At 41.1% G+C, this 22,033-nt stretch overlaps 1 protein-coding gene across 1 annotated transcript in view; it reads left to right on the top strand.

Moving 5' to 3' along the window:
* DPP10 (dipeptidyl peptidase like 10) overlaps positions 1 to 22,033 on the top strand; it is a 592,658-nt gene that overhangs the window by 92,037 nt on the left and 478,588 nt on the right. The window lies entirely within an intron of this gene.

Here is a 22,033-nt window from a genome sequence, read left to right as displayed (position 1 = left end):
TGAAGAACTTCCTCCTCACGTCCAGCCTGAATCTCCCCACCTCCAGCTTCATTCCATTCCCCCTAGTCCTATTGCTACCTGGTATCCTGAGAAGTCCCTCCCCAGCCTTCTTGTAGGCCGCCTTCTGATACTGGAAGGCCACAATGAGGTCACCTCGGAGCCTTCTCTTCTCCAGACTGAACAGCCCCAACTCTTTCAGTCTGTCCTCACAGGAGAGATGCTCCAGCCCTCTGCTCATCCTCGTGGCCCTTCTCTGGACATGTTCCAGCACCTCCATATCTCTCTTGTAATAGGGGCTCCAGAAGTGCACGCAGTACTCCAGGTGGGGTCTCACCAGAGCTGAGTAGAGGGGGAGAATCACCTCACTTGACCTGCTGGCCACACTTCTCTTGATGCAGCCCAGGATCTGATTGGCTTTTAAACACAGGAAAACATCAGCCTCTGAAATTCTAAACTGCTGGCCCTTCAAATTACGAATTTTGTAAAACGGAAATGATCAACGCATTCTGAAAAGTAGGTGTCTGTGAGCATCTGCAAGCTCTGAAACTACTAGCTAGAATAAAGTATCACTCATGGAAACATGAGTGGCAGAGTTTGATTAGCTTATCTGTCTCTCAAATTGATTGCTGTGGCAATGCACGCAGCTATCACTAAATAGTAAATGGGATATGACTATTTGTCTTTTCCTTTGGGGAAAATAATTATAATAGTTGTAGTGCTAAGAAGATATGTGCCTTTGTCACTTTTATTTATTCCTGTGGAAGTCATTAAAATGAAATTTCAGCCTGACTAGGATGTTCCATTTTAATATAATACTGTCAGAAAAGAATAGGTAAATTACTCTAATGATACAATGTGTCCTGCTATCCATCTTCCTCTTTGCTTCCCTGGGTTGCAAACATTTTTAAGCCAATGACTGTCATTATCTGCTTTTACAATGTCTGAAACAATACAGCACCTTTCTCAAAAAAAAGAGTTGTAGATAAAACAATAATCACTTTATAAAACACACTATGATGCTCTCTGGGTCTGTCATTTAAAACTTGCTTCTAATTGTCATCTGAACTAATGTTTTGACGTTAGGATTACTATTTGTTATTTTGCTGCAAGGGTCAAAATGAGACTCCTCCTCCTGAAATTATTGAAGAGCAGTAGAATAAGATAAATATGAGACCTCCCCAGTACAAGGCAAAGTATATAGGTTTTGCTTTTGTCTTAGAACAGTTTATAAAATCTAGTATGTGAGACCTGACGTCCCAAATAGACTCCTTGCTTGATCTGTCTTTTCCAGCCCACCTGCTTTAGCTTTGCTCTAACAGGCTAGGTGCCTGTTCCTCTCTTCACACCAGCAGCACTCTGGCTCTCTTTGGTTAAGAGCAGGATTCTGCCCTGGTTCTTGAGGAGATTATGGAGAACAAAGTTACTGAATTCCAAGGAGTCGATTCCTGTTGAGAGAATTGAACACTTAGGAGCTGCTATTAGCCTTGAGACACTGAGCTAATCCAGCAAGTACGCCATCATCTTCTGAGTCTCAAATCAGACCACATTTTTATCAAGTATATGAACAGTCCTGTCTAAGTACCCTTAGAAGAGAGGAAAGAAACAAGTATTTCTTTTCCTTGAAGCTCAACCAGCTCTCATGGTGAAGGCATGTCAGCAATAGCAAGGAAGGTTCACTTTAACTCCTGTGGTATATTTTCTAGTCTCCCTACGAGGATCTTACGGTGCTCTATAGCTCTCAAGTTTAAGAAGACATTCCCTGAGGTAATATCTGTGCGCCCCCCCCATCTATGTAAGTTATCTGCTACATGCTGAATTTTAGGTACATCTCAGCTGCCTTTAAGGTAGTACCTCTGGTTGTGGCTTCAGCAGAGGAAACTTACTGAAGGCTTATATACCCTGTTTTCATCAGAGGTAGACTTACCTAGGATGCCATCTCAGCTGCTTGATGGGGCTGGAGGTGCAGAGTTAGCAGTTCTGGGGCAGAGAGGTGAGAACTATACTGGTATAGGAAGAGGAAGAAAATAGAAATAGGGAAGGGATGCATAGGAAGAACTGTAAATTCAGATTTACAGCTTTTGTACTGTCCATTTTCAGGTACTGAGCTCTTCTGTGACACCCCATGTCTCCAGGAGGGAGGAGCACCCTTCAGCCCAGCACTCTGGCACAGAGAGAGTGGGCAGCTGGGCTGTTCTCATTTTGTTTCTCTCAGCAACCCACAGTCTGAGGCATCTGCCCGGTTTGTGCAGAGACAATTTGAATATAATTTAAAACCAGAAAAAAAAGCCCCCAGCCTCAGTAAAAAAAAAAAAAAAAGGGGGGGGGGGGGGGGGGGGAAAGCCTAAATTTACAAATTAGAGGTTTTTAGGAATTCCAAGTACATCAAAAGAGTGGAAAAACTTCAGTGGAAAAGCTTTCAATTAGGACTTGCATGTAATATTTTGCAAAGATGAGCACCAATAAAACCCAACCCCCTCTGTTTTCTCAAACAAGAGTAGCAGTGATTAGTGTTGCTCTTGTAGATGACAGTTACTTGCTGGCTGCTTTATTTGCTCTGTAATATGCAATGAGTGTTCCATTTGGATTATAAAACAACATGATGAATGAATTGGGCTGTATCGATTGAACTTCTGTACCAGTCGGTAATCATTTTGTTTCTCAAGCTTTTATGCCCTCAGAGTGGGAATTAAAATAAAATGCTTTAATTAGAGCATAGGGAAATATTTCCTACAGTCAGCATCTGCTAACAATAAAGATAAAGGGCTTAAAGCAGTAAAGGCCAATGACTTGTTAAAGGAAGTGGGAAGTCATGAAAGATGCTGATGTTTGTTTCTTCACCAGGCTAAAAATAATCAGTCTGGTTTACTTTTTTTTTCTTACAGTTTTTCTTCATTTTACTGCCTATTTCAACAGTCTACTCTTCTTCAATAATTTATCATTTTTCTAAAAGACTTGTAATTAAATTGTCTTTAGAATAGAATAAACCAGGTTGGAAGAGACCTTTGAGATCACCGAGTCCAACCTATCATCCAACACTATCTAATCAACTATGCCATGCGACCAAGTTTCACTTAAACAAAAGTATTTGAAACATCTAGTAGTAGAGAATTAGGGAAATTAGTGCAAATATATATATATATTTTTTGTCAGTAATCTCCATGACTGGCCTGTTTCTACCACTCCTGTTTCTTCTACAAGTTAAAAAACCTAAAGTAAAACACATCTGAATTCTTCAGAAGTTATTGGAATGTCCATACACATCCTTTCTAGTACTTTTTTTCCTTACCATTCACTTTCCTGTAGAGCTGTTGACTACCAGAAATGTGTTTCTTTTGATCTTGATTCCAACACTCTGTTTGGCTTTAGTTTTGTAAGGTCTGCTGAGTTTGTGTCCAGGCAAACAGGAATTGCTTCAACTGTATAGGCTAAGGACATGCACATGGAGGGACACTAGATTTGTCCTATCAGTGGTGAAATTTAGTCTCTGTGCCATCAGAGACCACACCTTATGTAGCATCATAGGTCTTCTAAAGACCCTTCATTAGAGGTGGAGACACCCTGTCTAATGAAGAGTTGTGAAATATAACAGCTGAGTTTTTGGTGTTGAAAACTCACCTAGTTACAAAAGTGAGTAGCAGACTTTTCTTTGGAATAGAATTTAGAAGTAGCTATTTAATACCCCCATTCTGCCTTTGTTGCTTTGTGCTTTGAGATCATTCTGGACTTTGTTGCCATTTTTTAAAAAGAAAAATCACAAGTGCTATCAAAAAAACCCCAACAAAACCCCCACAACTATTCTTAAATTGGATTGGAAGTGATTTCACAAAACCCAATAAATTCAGAAGTGTATGACTGAAATATGTTTTTCTCTGGGTTATAAGCTAGCTGAGGACAATGGATGGGAGTTAAGTCTCCATGCAGGGGAACAGTGATTCAGCTGGTAGCAGCCAGAGGTTATTTTGTGTTGAGTGTTTTGGGGCCACCACCTGCAGCTTCTGCTAACAGGACCTCTTGGCCTTGTTGCTGCTGCATCAAGGCTAAGGAATCAGGACTGTAGCTTTGAGTCCAAAGCAAGGAGAAAAATAGTAGGGTTTTAAGAAACATTAAGTCACGAAGTTTAGGTATGGTTTACTCTAAGATGATAATTGTTCAGCATCAGTTCTGGTTTCTAGGGGGAAAAGAGAAGAGGAGGACATATGCTTAAGTAATGAAATTTAAGATGAAGCAAGAGTGGGTTTTGGTAGTCTTTGAACACCCTGGGACAGAGATGCAGGGATGGCAGAGTAGGTTACCAAGCAACTGCTGGAGGGTGATTAACTCCTTTGTGCCACTCCTTTTTGCATCTCCAATAAACTGAATGTAGAAGCTGATTTTTTACAGAGAAAAGACTGAGAAGATTCCTGGTATTTGCAGTGTAATGTTTTATAGAGGCTGTAATCAAAATGTTAGTAAATAAACACAAAATACCCCTGAACTATTGTAGCTTCTGTTTAAACTACTGCAGCTGTTGATGGGGTTTATTAGTATGTTGTTTGCAACCATGATTGATGTCTATCAGTAGTTCTAACACTCCTGCATTTCTGTAGTCTGAATTTCTGTAACCTGTAGTATGTGTGTGAAGTCAGTCAGTTACTGACCTTCTGCACATGTGAACCTCTTGCAGATCAGAGACTATTTTTGTAGATAAAAATAAAAATGATAGATTCTATCACTTCTACTTTGTAGATCAGACTCCTAGCCGGAGTCAAGATTCTCCAGTCAAGGACAATGGTTGTTGCTCCAGTTAAATTAGTTAAATCCAAGTACCTAAACCAGATGAGGATGTAATTGATAATATAGCATTACTGGCTGATGGAACTGTTGTTGCCATTAAAACTCCTTTTAGATGGAGGCTGTTTAGAAGGCAGTGGGGAATAACAGACCAGACTCGATTACAAACATCGTAAACCAAAATAAAGACAAGTTGATCTGAAATTACTGCTAGTCTAGTTGTTGTTGCCTAGTCTGCACATTGATCACTATCTGTCAGGGTGCTTAGGATATGTGATATTTTTTAGGTGTTCAAATTTGTATATAATTATTCTTTTTAAAAATTGCATATAACATAGCTGCAAAGAGGCACCAGGCAGAGCAGTTCATTGATTCCTCTGTCAACAGTGGAGGAAGGAATTCCATGGTTCAGTGGGTAGATAGGGATATATTCTCACATGTTTATGTATAAAGGTGAAATTAGAGGGTATTGTACACAAATGAAGGTCTAAATTTTTTCCCCAGTGGCATTCCCACATTTCTCTGTATGTATCAGCTGCAAATGTATAGCCTTGAGTTGCCAGCAATGCATCTTGACAGTCTGCTGCTAGCAGGCAGTCATTAGAGTTATTGGTTTGCGAACCTCTGTTCTTATAAATTTTCTTATGAAAACTAAGATGCAGAAAGTTATTTCTCTCGGGTTGGTGTTTGGGTGGGTTGTTTTGTTTTGTTTTGTTTTGTTTGTGGTGCTGTTGTTGTTTTTCCTTTCCTGTTTTAAAATGTGTTTAACTTCTTACTCTTTTCTTACGTCTACTAGGTGACCTGAGATTTAATAAGAATAGATTTTACTACGCAAGAGCAAAGACTGGCTCAAAACAGGGATGAAAATTCCAAAGAATAACAGGAATATGGTGTGCTAATAGCTGCATAGACAACTTTAAATTACACCAACTATAATATTATTATTGCCTGTATAGCTGAATACTGACTTTGATTTTGATTGTGTGAGGTTATGTTTTCTTACACTTTCTCATATGAGAAACATAACTGGCATTCTAATTTTTGGCATGTCAAGAATTATTCATGTGATAGTTTATGACTCTCATACAAGAGTGTCTTTCCCTTTTTTCTTTTCTTTATTGTTGATGATTCTTTCTGACCTGTCTGACTTTACACTAAAGCAGTGAGAGTATTCACCTGAACCTTCAGTTACAGTTGACTGTGTCTGTACTGGAGGTAATCCAGCCTTTCATCTTGACTCTTTCAGGTGAGGTGAAGAATTTCTAAGAGAGCACGAGAGCAGAAAGAACTTTGTGCTCATCTTGTGCTTGCTGTAGCTGGTGATGACGAGGAAATTGTGGAGTGATCATTGAGATAATTACTCTTGGCTTTCATTTTAATTTCAAGCAAAAATGTAAACTATTGCAATATGTAATTTTCTTTGCATCGTAGCATTAACAGGAAGGTATTTTCAAGAAAACTGCCTGTGAAGGGATGGTCACAGTAGTTCTGCAGGGCTTACAAAACTCGAGGACTGCAAAAAAAGCTGTGAAAGTCTGACCAGTTCACCTTCAGTTACATTGTGCAAACCTTACAGAAACATAAGACTAACAGCTGGCAACATTTTTACCTAAAGCATGGCATAATAAAGCATCTCATCCTGATTTATGGCCATCTGTCATTCCAGTACATGGAAAGGGGCATATCTGAAAGGTGGAACAGTTGGGATGCTGGCCATAACAAGTCCAGTTTCAAACCATGTTTCTTCAAACACAGTAGTTCCTGTAAGCAGTTTGGCTGTGGAAGGCATACACTTTCGCAGACATCCACAGTTTCATCATAGGGTCCAGCAGAACACCTTTAGGCTGAACTGGGAATTCATTCTGTGCTTTCGTGTGTTCCATCTCATGCATCACTTCAACTCTAGTACTGCTCACTATTTTTTTCTGACTTCTCATTGAAAATTGGTCAGTTATTCTACTAGTTTTAGGAAACGTGGAGTTTGTCTTATTTGACGTTTCCCACTTTGCGTGGTGAGCTGTAGTGAATAGCATCATATTCTCAAGATGTCCTCTGTCTGTCCCACACAGGACAGGCTTTCAGTTCTGGACTTACACTTTCCAGTTCCCAGTTTTCCATGAAAACTTGAAGATGTACAAGGAGAAAAGAAAACAGAGAGTATTGTAAGACAATACGTGTCACTCTGGCTGTCCCACTTCCATCCTTCCAGTTTTTGGTAGTTCTTTCAGGTAGTGATTTTTCTGAATTTATTGAGGTGTCATAGGCTAATAAAGCAAAACATTGTAATCAATTTCCTTTCCATCTCATTGACATGCAACTGGCATCTCTGTGTATCATGTGAGCATCTCAGGATGCTTTTCATTGTGTTTTGTAGCTCTGTGAATAACCCGGGGTGACCAGAGACCTACTCTACCAGGCAGCTGTGCAAACACTTCTGAATAGCTTTTGCTATTGTGTGGCTGCCTTCATAGAAACATCCCTCTGGAAATAATTTCAACAGAGGAAGAAATAATATAAACCCTGGACAGAGAAACCAGATTTCCATCTTCACATCTATCAGGACAGTAATTGTGCCACTGAATATAATATTTTCTCTTCATTTTCCCCATGTTTGAGAACTGTCTCTCTTTTACTGTGAGTGCTGAATGAATTTTTAGAGGAATCCATGTCTGTAGATGAATTTTTTAAAATGACTCAGTGTCATGGGTTAAGTTGAATATTTGCTGCTCTCATTCAAAACCATTCTGCTTCATGCCAGCTTCAGAATGTAAATGCTGGCTGGAGCAAAGTATTATGAAGCTTGAAGTTCAGATTGTAACTTTAGAGGCTTCCTGTTCTGGTTGCTGCTTTTGGGTTTTGGGTATTAGCTGTCTTCCACTTAGATGGCAGTGGGACAGGGAGGGCTGGGGGAGTAGTTCCCTGGCTTGGGTTTTCAGCTTACTTGCTTCTGCTTACTGCTGCGTTCTGATATGCTTTTTCTGCAAATAGGCTAAGGTAATTGTGCATTTATGTTGTCTCATTTACCTTAAAATCTTACCTCACTCTCTTTGTCTCAATGCAGAGATTTTGTGTGTGTGTTGCTTTTCCCTTCCTTCTGTGTTGGGGGAAACAGGTTAACCCATTGGTTCACCTTAACCTGTTACACTTAGTTTTATTGGGAGACAATCTAAGTGTCTGCTTATCCAAGCCTTTCACTTTTCAAGACCCTTTCTCAGTTTCTCAGAAACAGCTATTAATATTGGAGAGGATCTACCTAAAGCAATCAGAAATTATAGGAGAGTTTCATAAGCGGATTTTACTGAACACTTACTGTTTTTAAATTAAAAAGCATGGGATTTTGCAATTAATTATTTCATAAAGATCTACTTATTTACTGCCACTCTGGATTTTTAAAAATAGTCAAGACTGAAGTCTTAAAATGTTTCTCAAACATAAGTTGGAAAGGTATCAGTACTAAAGACAGTCAGGTAGGTGATGTAGACAAACATACCTGCCTCCAACTGCAACCCTGTTTGGGTTAGTCTGGGGTTTGTTGGTTGGGTTGGGTTTGGTTTGTGGGTTTTTGTTAGTGTTTGGGGTTTTTGTCTGTTTGTTCTTTTGTTTGTTTGTTTACATACAGTAAAAGTTAGCTTTTGAGGCTGTACTGATAAAGTGTAGTCATGATGTTCTTGATGTTTTGCCTTCTCTTTCTGCTGATTCAGAGTAATAAACAAGATATAGGACAGAATGAAGTTGATATTAAATGCTCCAGTTATGAGCAGTTTAGGATGGCTGCAAACAAATGCAACTGTTCAGGGACATCATTCATTCCCTAAGCTGGAAATAACCGTCAGGAAATCCATTTCTACTAACCCAGTTTGTGTTACAGGATGGACAATAGAACTTTAATGAAAAATTTTTAACTGCAAATCCTTGCATGAAGCAGCTACATTCCAGGGTAGCAAAACCTGCATTTGTGTGATTTCTGTGAATCAATAATTTTCGTCAGGGTGGAAGAACAGAGGCTAATGGAGATCAAAAACAGAGAGGAAAAAAACAAGTTTTATTTCTCACTCTGTTTTGCATTGGGCTGCATTTCTACAGTAGGGGAACTGCCAGTGGAAGTGATCAGTGGTTAGTTTTTGAGTTGTGACTTGCTGGCTTTTTGGATACTGCAATGCTTCTTATGCTCTAAAAGGCAAACAGTAGGAATTTCACGCTTCCCTGTGCCTGGTATCTGGGTGCAATGAAGGGCAACACACACTGTTGCTGTTGGCGCTAATACAAGTTCTTGGGTCTTTGCCCTTTTGATCCTGCACTGGAAATGATGTAGTAGAATCTTCCTTTTGAGAACCTAGGCAGTGTTCATCAAACAAGCTGGTCAGATAAATACTCTTAATATTTTGCTCAAAAAGGCATTTCAAATTTGAGGTCTTTTCTCCCCAGTTCAGTCCTGCTGGGTTCAAAGCTTTATGCCCAGGGTCATACCTATGATCCCAAATGACATATTTCACAGAGCCTAGTCAGTAATATAGATAACTGACTTGTCACTGGAATGGGCTGCCCAGGAAGGTGGTGGAGTCACCATCCCTGGAGGTGTTCAAGAGGGGATTGGACATGGCACTTGGTGTCATGGTCTAGTCATGAGGTCTGTGGTGACAGGTTGGACTCGAAGATCTTTGAGGTCTCTTCCAACCTTGGTGATACTGTGATACTGTGATATGTAATCACAGAATCACCAAGGTTGGAAGAGACCTCAAGGAAGTAGTGCGGAGTAAGGCTTTGCTGGGTAGGTTAATGTGAGGTAATCATAAATATCCATGAATGTTAATAACATTTTGTTAGACTAAAATTTTTGCTTTATATTTCATTTAGTGGTTCCTTTTTTAGTTAGAGATATGCCTTGGAGCTGACCAGGAAAAACATGGACACAGGTGACAGGGCTTCTCTGATTGTGCTGTATACTGCTGTTCTACAGAAACACACCTCCCTGCATTAGCTGTCAATGGATATGTGGAGTTGAACTATTTTACTGTTTGTTTTTCACTGTTTCTGTTCAGTATCTGTTCTAGGTTTAATGGACCTATTAATGTGAAATGTTCAAAATAAGTTACATTTTTTCATAGTAATAATGTAAAGAAAAAAATCCATTGCTCACTGTGTGACATCAGACTAAAGACTAGGTTTTCTCTCTGGCTTCTTACAGTGTTCAGTTAAATGATAATTACTGGTGATTCTGTCAACATCCTACCAAGTAACTATTACATTTCAAAGGCACAGCCCAGTGTAGAATGTTAAATTGTGATAGGACAGCAGTAAATGTTTTTCTGTGGGTATTTGAAATGCTAAGCTACACAGATTTCTTTGCTTTCTGATTTTTCTCATTGTCCTTTCACAGACATTAATGCAGCTCAGGCTTGCAATATAACATGGCATGAGGCAACAGCAATATAAAAGAGGTCTTTGAAACTCTTTCTTTTTATCGCGTGTTACCCTTAACAGGGTTCTTCTGGCCTAATTCCTTTGTAGTTCTAAAGAGAATTGCATTTCAAGTTCCATAATTGCACCAGGGAATTGAAACCCTGTTCAAAGAGAAATAAATTGTCAAAGTATTTTGCCACAGACTGATTTTATTATTGGCTAGTGTTGATGGTGGTGATTCAGAAAAAAAATGTTGCATCATAAAAAATATCCTGCTTATTAAGAATGTTCACCAACAGTACAACAAACATTGGTTTAACTGCTTTTAATACATGCTTTTTGACCCTGTTGGAATGTGTTTGAGACCTTATGCTAGCAAAAATACCACAAACTTAATAATCCTATCTTTTTAACTGAAATTGAGTTGTGATAGTAATTGCTTCTTATCTCAAATGTGTAGTCTGTGATGCTGTTTTATATATTTTTCTGGTATTAATAGACATTAATTTACATTTACCACTAGTCAGCTATGTAAGCACAGTGGGATGGTATATTCACAGTGCTGAACTGAATGTGGCTTTGCAATACTATGTATTTCACTACATTACCTATTTTGCCTAAATGATTGACCATGAAAACCTGATGGTATCTGTGTCTACTTTTTGTAGTATTTAGGAGAAACCACTGGTGTGGTCTTGTCTTACCTGGATTTCCAGAAGAGGCTATGTGGTACACAATTCCTCAGAATCCTTTGCTGGTGTGATCTCCTTCTTTTGGGTGTCCTCGTAAGAAGGCTTGGTGAGGTTCTGCTGTATTCAGTTTACATATGTAGCTGTTTTACATATGTTGTAGGTCTTTATCTCTCCTGACAGTATGCAAATACTGTTGTGTGGTTCTTTTACCATAAGCAGAAAAATCTTGCATAGGTCAATCCAAATATAAATTACTTGGGAAAATAAAAAGTCCTTCCTGCAGCTGAAGCATGTGAGGGACTATGTGACTGAAAACCAGCCCATCCTTCCGCTGCTGTAGCACCTCTTCTGAGCACAGGCGCAGGTGTTGCACCCAGCTTCCCTGCTTACACCAGGCAGCTTCACCACTGAAGGTAACACTGGTTCCAGAAGTGACTGTGCTGACAACAATTCAGTGCAATGGTGGAACTGTCCCATTTGTGATGTGGATGTGAAGTTAGCCTACAGCCCTTTTAAAAATCAATTATATGCAGCATGTTTGAATAGGAAGGCTGCAGTTACAGGGGAAAAAGCTGAATTGCTCTTAACATTTTCTGTAGAACTCAATCAATACTTTTTATACCTTCAGTGCAAATCTTTACAATTTCCATTTGGCTTTTTACTTTAGAAGCATTAAGCTCTTACCTGTACCAGGAAGCCAGTGTTTGCAAGCACAAAGACCCTATAATAGAACCTTTCTTAAAAATTTAACAATGTGAAAAATCCATTGAGTAAGATTATCCAGAGAAACAGCGGATGGCACTGTTGGTTTACAACTATGAATCTGCAAAAGGGAAGAAGGACAGGTCAACCTTGAAAGCCAAAAACCCATACAAGTAAACCCAGACCAAACCCTCAAAATAAACCCCAAACCATCAAAAAAAAATAATATCAAGCCTAAACTAAACCATAAAGCAGTGTCTTCTGAGAGTGGGTGGGTTGGTTCTTCAACTGTCAGTACCCTATTTTTTCAAACAGATGAAGAGAACATTTAAGATTAAGAATTCTTTTGTTTAAATAATTTATGAAATTGGGTCTTTTTTTTTCTGTTAGCTTGATGCTGTGGTTTTGCCATGGGAGAAAACAAGCCTAGTTGGCTGAGGTGGGAGAATGACAGTAAATTAACTTGGCAAAAGCATTGGAAGAGCAATGTCTCCCTTACTCGAGGTGGGATAGTGGTGTCTGTGAGTTTTGTGGCTTACTGCAGCAAGATTACACCTGTGCAGAAGAGCACAGGGAATGTGTTCAGTCTTTTGGAAACTACTTACACATGTTGTGTGGTGGGTTGAAGTTTCCCCCCAGCATTAACTTTGCCAGAAAATAGACTGCAGTCAAGTTATTGGAGGGGAGGTGGTGATGTTGAGGGGGTGGGTGTATGTGTGTGTGTATGTGAAGAAGTGATGTGGGTTGACGAAGCCCAGGATATCAGATCCTGATCAAAAGCACGATAAGACCAGTGAGATTCCTCTCACTAATTGTGGTGAGCTTTGCTGCAAGAGATTGAGATGAATTTGAATTTTTGTTTTTGAAAAGATCAGATGCATGTAGTTTTGCCCAATTTCCCTATAAGGTGTGGGGTACACGTTTGACCCAGGTGTTCTTGAAGGCAGATATGGGTCTGGTCAGTCTCCTTGCCAGTGTGCAGTAATCAGTCCAAACCATAGGCACATAAAATCTTAATACTGAGCAAAGAGCTTCTTATGTATCTCTCATAGGACTTTGTTGTCAAACATTGCCACTAAATTTAATTCCTATCATGTAAATAGCATTTAAAAAGAGAATGAATCTGTTAAGGGGAAATATCACCAAAAGATGAATGCAACTATCATTATCACCAATCCTTTATTTCTGATGACAATAACATCTCCAAAGAGAGAGAAAAATTATATCCAAAAGTTTTACTCAATTTTAAAAGTATGACTGTTACATACTTTTAATGTTACAACATTTCTACAATCTACCAAATATCTAAGCCCTGGAGAATCATATAGACGCTTGGTAGCTAATAAACATGCAGTGCTGTGAGTCTTTTATCCTTCTTTAGAAAGAAAATACCTGTTGTACTTTGTAGCAGTGATGATAAGAACTCATTTAAATTTATGAGGAAATTATTGGTTGACTAATTCAGCCCCCAAATAAGCCAAATGGCAGAAAACAGAAGTACCCTTGTGTATAATACCAAATAATTGAATTCAGCCTGCTATAAATACCACAACAACGTTTCTTAGAGAATGAAAAACAGGATATGAACTCTGAGGATGAAATGCAGAGATGCTTTTTATAGTTTGTGTTTTTAAGAGAAAGAGCATCAAATCAGGTTCAATATAGATGAATTTAAAACTCAGTCTTCTCCTAATTTTGTCAAAGAGAAAGATCTGGTGGATTTAATGAGGCAAACTGTTTGCTCCTTGCCTAAATGAGCCATTTCAGTGAAGTGTGTGTATGTGCGTGGCAGTTTTGCTCTTCAGTTCATTGTCCACCTTATTACTGACAATAGAGACCAAATGAATGCCAAAAGAAATTGCTTAACTCACTGTGAGTTCTTAATTCTTTTCAAACAAAACCATTGAATAAGCCTCACAACATGACAAACAGTGACTGTGCTGTGCTCTGCAGTCAGCACATTGTGTATGAATGAAAAGGTTGCTGCTCTTCATCTGTTGCTCCACGTTGACTGTAGGTAGAGAGCTTAAGATATGAAGAGTAACAGACAGGTACTGTCTGTTCTCATGAAAAATTCTGGTCATGATTCTGTTTCTTCCTGCAATTGGATCTAGATAATTCCACCATAGTGGACTGGGTCGGTTATGGGTCAAAAATGTTTTGATCAGGGATAGTAGTGTTACCTATCAACCCACAGAAGATACTCTTTCCTCTATATGCACAAAAGCTATGTTTCTGGCAGGCTGCTATTAGGTCTCCCCAGAGCCTTCTCTTCTCCAGGCAGCGCAAGGCCGCATGACTGCCATTTGGCAAGAGAGCCTTCTGGCTGGATTGCAGCGAGCGGCGCGTGCAGAGTGAGCTGACAGAGTGCAGAAGCCTCTGTGGGAGCTTGGGCAAAATATAGTAGTCAGGTGGAATATATATATTTAAAAACAAACAATAAAACCCCCCAACCTTAATTTCACCTACCTGAAGAGATCCATGGTAATGACTCAGCCAAAGACCGCTAGAAAAATGGTAGGTACCCAGACAGAACCGGTGCACAAGCCTGCAGGTGTCCAGGCTGCTAGCTGCAAAGAGTGCTGGAGCCTGGCACTTGGAATGGAGGGAGAAGGAGACAACACCTGTGTGAGGTGTGACAAAGTGAATTATCTTCTCAATCTGGTGGCCAAGCTAAAGGATGAAGACTCAGGACTATAAGGGAATGCGAAAGGGAGTTAGATATGTGGGAGCAGGCTTTACGGACCTCCCCTGTTGAGGGAGGCATCCCCAGAAAAGAAATCCTCGGGCATCATCTGTGTTTGCATTCCCTATTATGACTGCATGTGGTTTAAGGAGGGGCCTGTCCTAAATTAACACCTTTTAACACCAAAGCAGCTCCTAATATTGATTCCATAGCTATTTAATCTGCATCCTGTAATCATCATCAAAGGCAGTTTTTATTTACAACACATTTGTAGTCTAATAATGCATTGCATTTAGGAGATGGTAATGAAATTATAGCACTCTCAGTGCTAATTTTCTATATCTAAATTCCCTAAAACATCTCTCTAGCATTTGTGCCAGATCCAAAAATAACACCCGGAACAGTGCTCCTAGCTGGTTCTGGAGCATGTTTTTAATGTGCTGTGGGGTGAAAAGGCATGCTTATGCTTCACCTACCAAGGAGAGTGCCACTTTTACACACTTGGGCTATGACACAATCAGTTTAGCATGATTTTGATCATGTTTATGGATCCTTATAGCTTGTGTAAAACTAAGAATTACTGTTCTGTTTTAACAAGTTACGCATGACCTTTTCCAGTCTGGATGCAAGGGGAACAGACTCCTTTGTCTATACCAACATAATTGAAGATTAGGTGCCAAGGAACACTGTAGCAGCCAAAGCAATCTTATGCTGATGCCTATTTTTCTGCTTTGTTAACTGCATGGAAACACCCACCTCAGGAAAAGAAGAAAATATTTGAACTTTCACTGTCGTGTAGGAACTTTGCCTAATATGTTACCTTTGGTTTTCCTATTTCTTTGTTTTCCTGCTGCACAAATCCAAGGTGATTTTTAACTTACAAAGTAAGGACTCATTATCGTGCCTTCCATGAGAATCCTATACAGTGATGAACATAGCTGCCAATTAAAAGACATAGGAGGAAATGAAACATGTTAGTCAGGGAGGAGGGGGAGAAAAGTGCAGAGGTGCAATTCAAAGAAAGAAGGAAAAGAAAAGAATGATAATGATGAAATGGTAAGCTGAAACTAGCTTCAAAATTTAAGAAGAATGCCAAGCAAATCCCTTTTTCTGCTCAAATTCCTGGAGAGGAAATTGAATGCAGCCCTCTGAAATGCTAGGGGAAATAGGCTGTGCTAATAGAAAAACCTCAAAATGGATATCAGCCAGCAGTAAACTAGAAAAATATGAGTTTGTGCCAAAAAAACAGGCTAGAAATAGTGAGTAAAAATGCAGCTTCAGTGTTGTGCTTGTCCAGCTTGTAGATCCTGATAAATCTTCTCTCTAAATATGTTTTTCTTTTTTTTTCCCCCACTGATTTAAAAATATGTTGTGATTGATGAAGTTTGTTCCTTAATTTGATTAAAGTGTAATGTCTTCAGGAGTATCTATGATGAAGGTAAGAAACCTAAAAAAATATATTTAGTTGGACTGAGAAGCAGCATTACACAATTTACTGATCCCAGGTTATTCAGTGTAAGTTGTTATGTATTGTATATGTATGATTGAATAATCTGGTCTGTCTGGGCACATAAAGTGTTTCCATTATATGAGTGAATCTTACTCAAAACAGCGAGTCTGTTGAAAGGACTTGTTGCTGTACCAAACAATAGAATAGAATAGACCAGACCAGGTTGGAAGAGACCTTCAAGATCATCGTATCCAACCTATCAACTAATCCAACCCACCTAATCAACTAAACCATGGCACCAAGCACCCTATTAAGTCTCCTCCTGAACACCTCCAATGATGGTGACTCCACCACCTTCCCGGGCAGCCCATTCCAATGGGCAATCACTCTCTCTGTGTAGAACTTCTTCCTGACATCCAGCCTAAACCTCCCCTGGCACAGCCTGAGACTGTGTCCTCTTGTTCTGGTACTGTCCTGTGGTAGGTTGAGAGAGGGCTTAGCTCTCCCTCCTCCACAGAGTAAGAAACCACAGCTAACTCAGTCGAAGAGCAAAAGCTATATATTTACAAGCATATATGGAAAGCAGGTTATATATAACACAATATATATACAGGTATTTACAATATATATACACAGAAATACACAGCAAAGACAAATAACACAACAAAAATCCCTCCCTCAGGGAGGGATCCCCTCTTTGGAACCCCCTCTCTCCCCCCCTTACCTCCCTTTTTCCCCAAAAAGGGGTTAGAGAGAGAGAGAAAGGCAAGTTACTAAGGAAAAGAGTTGTTAGCAAGCTTCAAAAGCCCATGCAGGATTAGTGTTTGCTTATCTGAAGGCCAAGTCCAGCAGTTCGCAGAAGAAGCAGGCAGGGAGAACAGGCTGAAACACCCAACTCCCCCAACTCCCAAACCGAACTGAACTGAGGAAAAAATTTTCCAACCGCTTCACAATCTAAAGCTGAATTTTTGTTTATCAACCAATGAAATTCGTTTAGAATATCAGAATGTTTTGGTTCTAGTACCAAAAACATTAGCCAGTGTGTTCCAGCAGTGTTTGTTCTTAAAGGCACAGCCTCAAACGACCACAGTCCACCCCTTTCTAAACAATTTCATTGGCTGTTCATACTGTCCATCCAATCCAGAACAATATTTACAGTTCGTAAGTTAAGTTCATCGTCCATTCCGGCTATACTCAGATGTAGATGATTCAGAAGTCCAAGAAAATCCAAAATCAAGAAAATGGAAAACAGTTTGTCTCTCCGCAGACGAAGTGAAGAAAAAGGGAAACAGGGACTCAGGGACTCTCAGTTGACTCAGGGCTCTCAGGGTTCTCAGGGTTCGTGCACCGTAGATTCCTCAGGGACTCTTTCCTTTGGACGCGCTGTAGCTGTACAACATTCTGAAATTAAACTCTCTCAGCTAAAGTTAAATCTCTTTGTGGAATACACTGAATTTCACCATTCTCTTGCATTACCCAATAAGTGTGACCCGGACCTTCTGCTGAAACCACCCCTCGGACAGGTTTAGCCTCTCCTGAGGGCGAAAATACCCAAACAGTTTTACCTAACAGATTCTTTTCCCTAACAACAGGAACTCTATCACCTTCTACTTTCTGTAGCAGATCAGAATGTGCAGGTCCAGCTCGGTTCACTGAACCTCTACTGTTCACCAGCCAGGTTGCTTGTGCTAAATGTTTCTCCCAGTTTTTCAAAGATCCACCTCCCATGGCTTTGAGAGTGGTCTTCAACAAACCGTTGTAGCGTTCAATCTTCCCTGCAGCTGGTGCATAGTAAGGAATATGGAAAATCCACTCAATACCGTGCTCTTTTGCCCAGCTCTTTACAAGGTTGTTCTTGAAGTGAGTTCCGTTGTCTGACTCAATCCTCTCTGGAGTTCCGTGTCTCCACAGGATCTGTCTCTCCAGACCGAGAATGGTGTTGCGTGCAGTTGCATGTGGGACTGCGTAAGTTTCCAGCCATCCAGTGTTTGCCTCTACCATAGTAAGCACGTACTGCTTACCAGAACGAGAACGTGGTAGAGTGATGTAGTCAATCTGCCAAGCTTCACCATACCTGTATTTGGACCATCTGTCACCATACCACAAGGGCTTAATTCTCTTTGCCTGCTTAATAGCAGCACAAATGTCACAGTCATGGATGACTTGTGTGATGGCATCCATGGAAATGTCTATGGATCTGTCACGAGCCCATTGGTATGTTGCATCTCTGCCTTGATGTCCTGACGAATCGTGAGCCCACCGAGCTAAGAATATCTCACCTCGGTGTTTCCAGTCGAGATCAAGTTCAGAGTCCTTGTCTACTTGAGAAACTCTTGCAGCTAGATCTGCCTGATGGTTGTGCTGCTGTTCCTCAGTAGCTTTGCTCTTGGGAATGTGAGCATCAATGTGTCTCACTTTCACTGGAATTCTCTCGATTCGATCAGCAATGTCTTGCCACAGGTCGGCTGCCCAGATGGGTTTTCCTTTCCTCTGCCAGCCATTCTTTTTCCAGTTCTTTAGCCAACCCCATAGAGCATTGGCTACCATCCATGAGTCGGTGTAGAGATAAAGTTTTGGCCATCTCTCACGTTCAGCCACGTCGAGAGCTAGCTGGACAGCTTTTACCTCTGCAAACTGACTGGATTCTCCTTCTCCATCCTTCGCCTCTGCAACTCGGCGTGTTGGACTCCACACGGCAGACTTCCACCTTCGCTTGTTCCCGATGAGACGACAGGAACCGTCTGTGAACAAAGCATATTTCTTTTCATCATCAGAAAGGTCATTGTAAGGAGGAGCTTCCTCAGCACGAGTTACTCTCTCCTCTGGAGGTTTAGCACAGTTGGTATCTTCAGGCCAACTTGAGATCACCTCCACCAGACCAGGTCTTTCAAGATTTCCCATTCGAGCTCTCTGTGTTATCAGGGCCATCCACTTAGACCAGGTGGAATCTGTGGCATGATGTGGTGTGGAACCTTTGCCTTTGAACATCCAATTCAAAACTGGCAATCTGGGAGCTAAGAGAAGTTGTGATTCAGTTCCAATCACTTCAGAAGCTGCTTTCACTCCTTCATAGGCAGCTAGAATCTCTTTTTCTGTTGGAGTGTAATTAGCCTCTGAACCTCTGTAACCTCGACTCCAGAAACCAAGAGGTCGTCCACGTGTCTCACCTGGAGCTTTTTGCCACAAGCACCAGGTTGGACCATTGTCACCTGCAGCCGTGTACAAAATGTTCTTAATGTCTGGACCATCTCGGACGGGTCCCAGACCCACTGCTTGAACTACTTCTTGCTTTATCTGGTCAAAGGCTGCTTGTTGTTCAGGTCCCCAGTGGAAACTGTTCCTCTTCCGAGTCACATCATACAGAGGTTTCACAATCTGGCTGTATCCAGGAATGTGTAGTCTCCAAAATCCCACTATCCCCAAGAAACGTAGAGTTTCTTGCTTGTTCGTGGGATTTGCCATGGTAGAGACTCTATTTACCACATCCACTGGAATGTGTCGGCGTCCATCCTGCCACTGCACTCCCAGAAACTGGATCTCTGTGGTAGGACCTTTCACTTTGTCTCTCTTGATGGCAAAACCTGCATTCAGGAGAATGTCCATGATTTTGTTACCTTTCTCGAAGACTTCCTCAGCAGTTTTACCCCAGACGATGATATCATCGATGAACTGGATGTGTTCTGGAGCACCACCTTCCTCCAGAGCATCATGGATTACTGCATGACAGATGCTGGAGCTGTGGATCCAGCCCATTGGCAGTCTGTTGAAAGTGTACTGGATTCCTCTCCAGGTGAAAGCAAACTGAGGCCTGCATTCCTCTGCTATGGGAATAGAGAAGAAGGCATTAGCAATGTCTATGGTAGCATACCATTTGGCCTCTTTGGATTCCAGCTCATACTGGAGTTCCATCATGTCTGGTACTGCTGCACTCATAGGCGGAGTTACTTCATTCAGGGCTCGGTAGTCCACTGTCAGACGCCAGTCTCCATTCGGCTTTCGCACAGGCGAAGAGCATGAGACTCTTAATCTCAGGGTCGTGGGTTCGAGCCCCACGTTGGGCGCCAATAAATGTGGTAGGTTGAGAGAGGGCTTAGCTCTCCCTCCTCCACAGAGTAAGAAACCACAGCTAACTCAGTCGAAGAGCAAAAGCTATATATTTACAAGCATATATGGAAAGCAGGTTATATATAACACAATATATATACAGGTATTTACAATATATATACACAGAAATACACAGCAAAGACAAATAACACAACAAAAATCCCTCCCTCAGGGAGGGATCCCCTCTTTGGAACCCCCTCTCTCCCCCCCTTACCTCCCTTTTTCCCCAAAAAGGGGTTAGAGAGAGAGAGAAAGGCAAGTTACTAAGGAAAAGAGTTGTTAGCAAGCTTCAAAAGCCCATGCAGGATTAGTGTTTGCTTATCTGAAGGCCAAGTCCAGCAGTTCGCAGAAGAAGCAGGCAGGGAGAACAGGCTGAAACACCCAACTCCCCCAACTCCCAAACCGAACTGAACTGAGGAAAAAATTTTCCAACCGCTTCACAATCTAAAGCTGAATTTTTGTTTATCAACCAATGAAATTCGTTTAGAATATCAGAATGTTTTGGTTCTAGTACCAAAAACATTAGCCAGTGTGTTCCAGCAGTGTTTGTTCTTAAAGGCACAGCCTCAAACGACCACATGTCCGCCTGGGAGAAGAGACCAACATCCGCCTGTCTGCAACCTCCCTTTAGGTAGTTGAGAGAGTCACCCCTGACTCTCCTCTTTTCCGGGCTAAGCAACCCCAGCTCCCTCAGCCTCTCCTCATAGGGGTTGTGTTCCAAGCCCCTCACCAACTTTGTTGCCCTTCTCTGAACACGTTCCAGCAAGTCAACAGCCTTCCTAAACTGAGGGGCCCAGAACTGGACACAGGACTCAAGGTCTGGCCTTACCAGTGCAGCGTACAGGGGGATAATCACCTCCCTGCTCCTGCTGGCCACTCTGTTCCCGATGCAGGCCAGGATGCCATTGGCCCTCGGCTGCCTGGGCACACTGCAGGCTCATATTTGGCCTACCATCAAGTACTTGGTTAACATTCTGGCTATTACTTTTGGTTAATTTCACAATGTCCTCACTGTGCAGTTGGTATAGGTAACTAGGTCTTTCCAGGAGGTGATATCCACTGATGGATAATACAAGCAAATAGTGCTTCAACAGCTGAAACCATTCTTTGCTTTCTATATGGCTATGTTAGGGTTATCAAATAGTGCAGTAGGCTCCCCGGAGAGGTGGTTGTATCACCATCCCTGAAGGTGTTCAAAAGATGCATAGATGTGCTGCTAAAGGACATGGTTTAACACCAGAGTTAGGTAATGGTTAGACTTGATCTTAAAGGTCTTTTCTGACTGAAATGATTCTATGTAAAGTGTCTACTGTGTCTAAAGGTAACAATGATTTTGGAGAAAGAGGAATAAAGTTGGCAACGATACAAGTAACAAATGTTGAAAAGCATGCAAAACGTAAATGGTAACTGCATTACTGGCAATATGATGAGCTAAATGTTACAATATTTTTTCAAGTCCAATTCCTCTTTGCATATGAGCAGTTACTCTGCAGATTCCATCAAGCTTAGCTGAGTTAAAATTTTATAAGCAAAACAAGATCTTAATGATTTGTTAAAGCCATGTTTGGTTTGGTTTCTGAAGTCTAGGTTGTGGTTGGCTGGTACTTAGGGCTCCATAGAGATGTGACCATTTGGAAGACTAGTATTAGTTTGCTGTGATAAATGCTTAGTTGTAGTCTTAAACCAGATGAGGAGTTGTGCTGAAGGCTACAGGACTAGTTATGATAAATCTTTGGAACACAATGATGAGATCTCTCCAAGACAAGAAAGAAAGAGTTGACTTCTACTGGTGTCACTGCCTCTTATTCTGTCCTTTCCCCTTCATTAGGTTTTTCTTTCTTTCCCTCTCTTTCCCCTCAGTTTAGGAAGGATGCTGACTTGCTGGAACGAGTCCAGAGAAGAGCAACGAAGTTGGTGAGGGGTTTGGAGCATAAGCCCTACGAGGAGAGGCTGAGGGAGCTGGGGTTGCTTAGCTTGGAGAAGAGGAGACTCAGGGGTGACCTTATTACTCTCTACAACTACCTGAAGGGAGGTTGTAGACAGGCGGATGTTGGTCTCTTCTCCCAGGCAAGCAGTACCAGAACAAGAGGACACAGTCTTAGGCTGCGCCAGGGGAGGTTCAGGCTAGATGTTAGGAAAAAGTTCTATACAGAAAGAGTGATTGCACATTGGAATGGGCTGCCTGGGGAGGTGGTGGAGTCGCCATCATTGGAGGTTTTCAGGAGAAGA

The sequence above is a fragment of the Dryobates pubescens genome, chromosome 2, assembly GCF_014839835.1.
Source record: "Dryobates pubescens isolate bDryPub1 chromosome 2, bDryPub1.pri, whole genome shotgun sequence".
Lineage (NCBI taxonomy): Eukaryota > Metazoa > Chordata > Aves > Piciformes > Picidae > Dryobates > Dryobates pubescens.
This window is presented reverse-complemented; position numbering and strand designations above follow the sequence as displayed.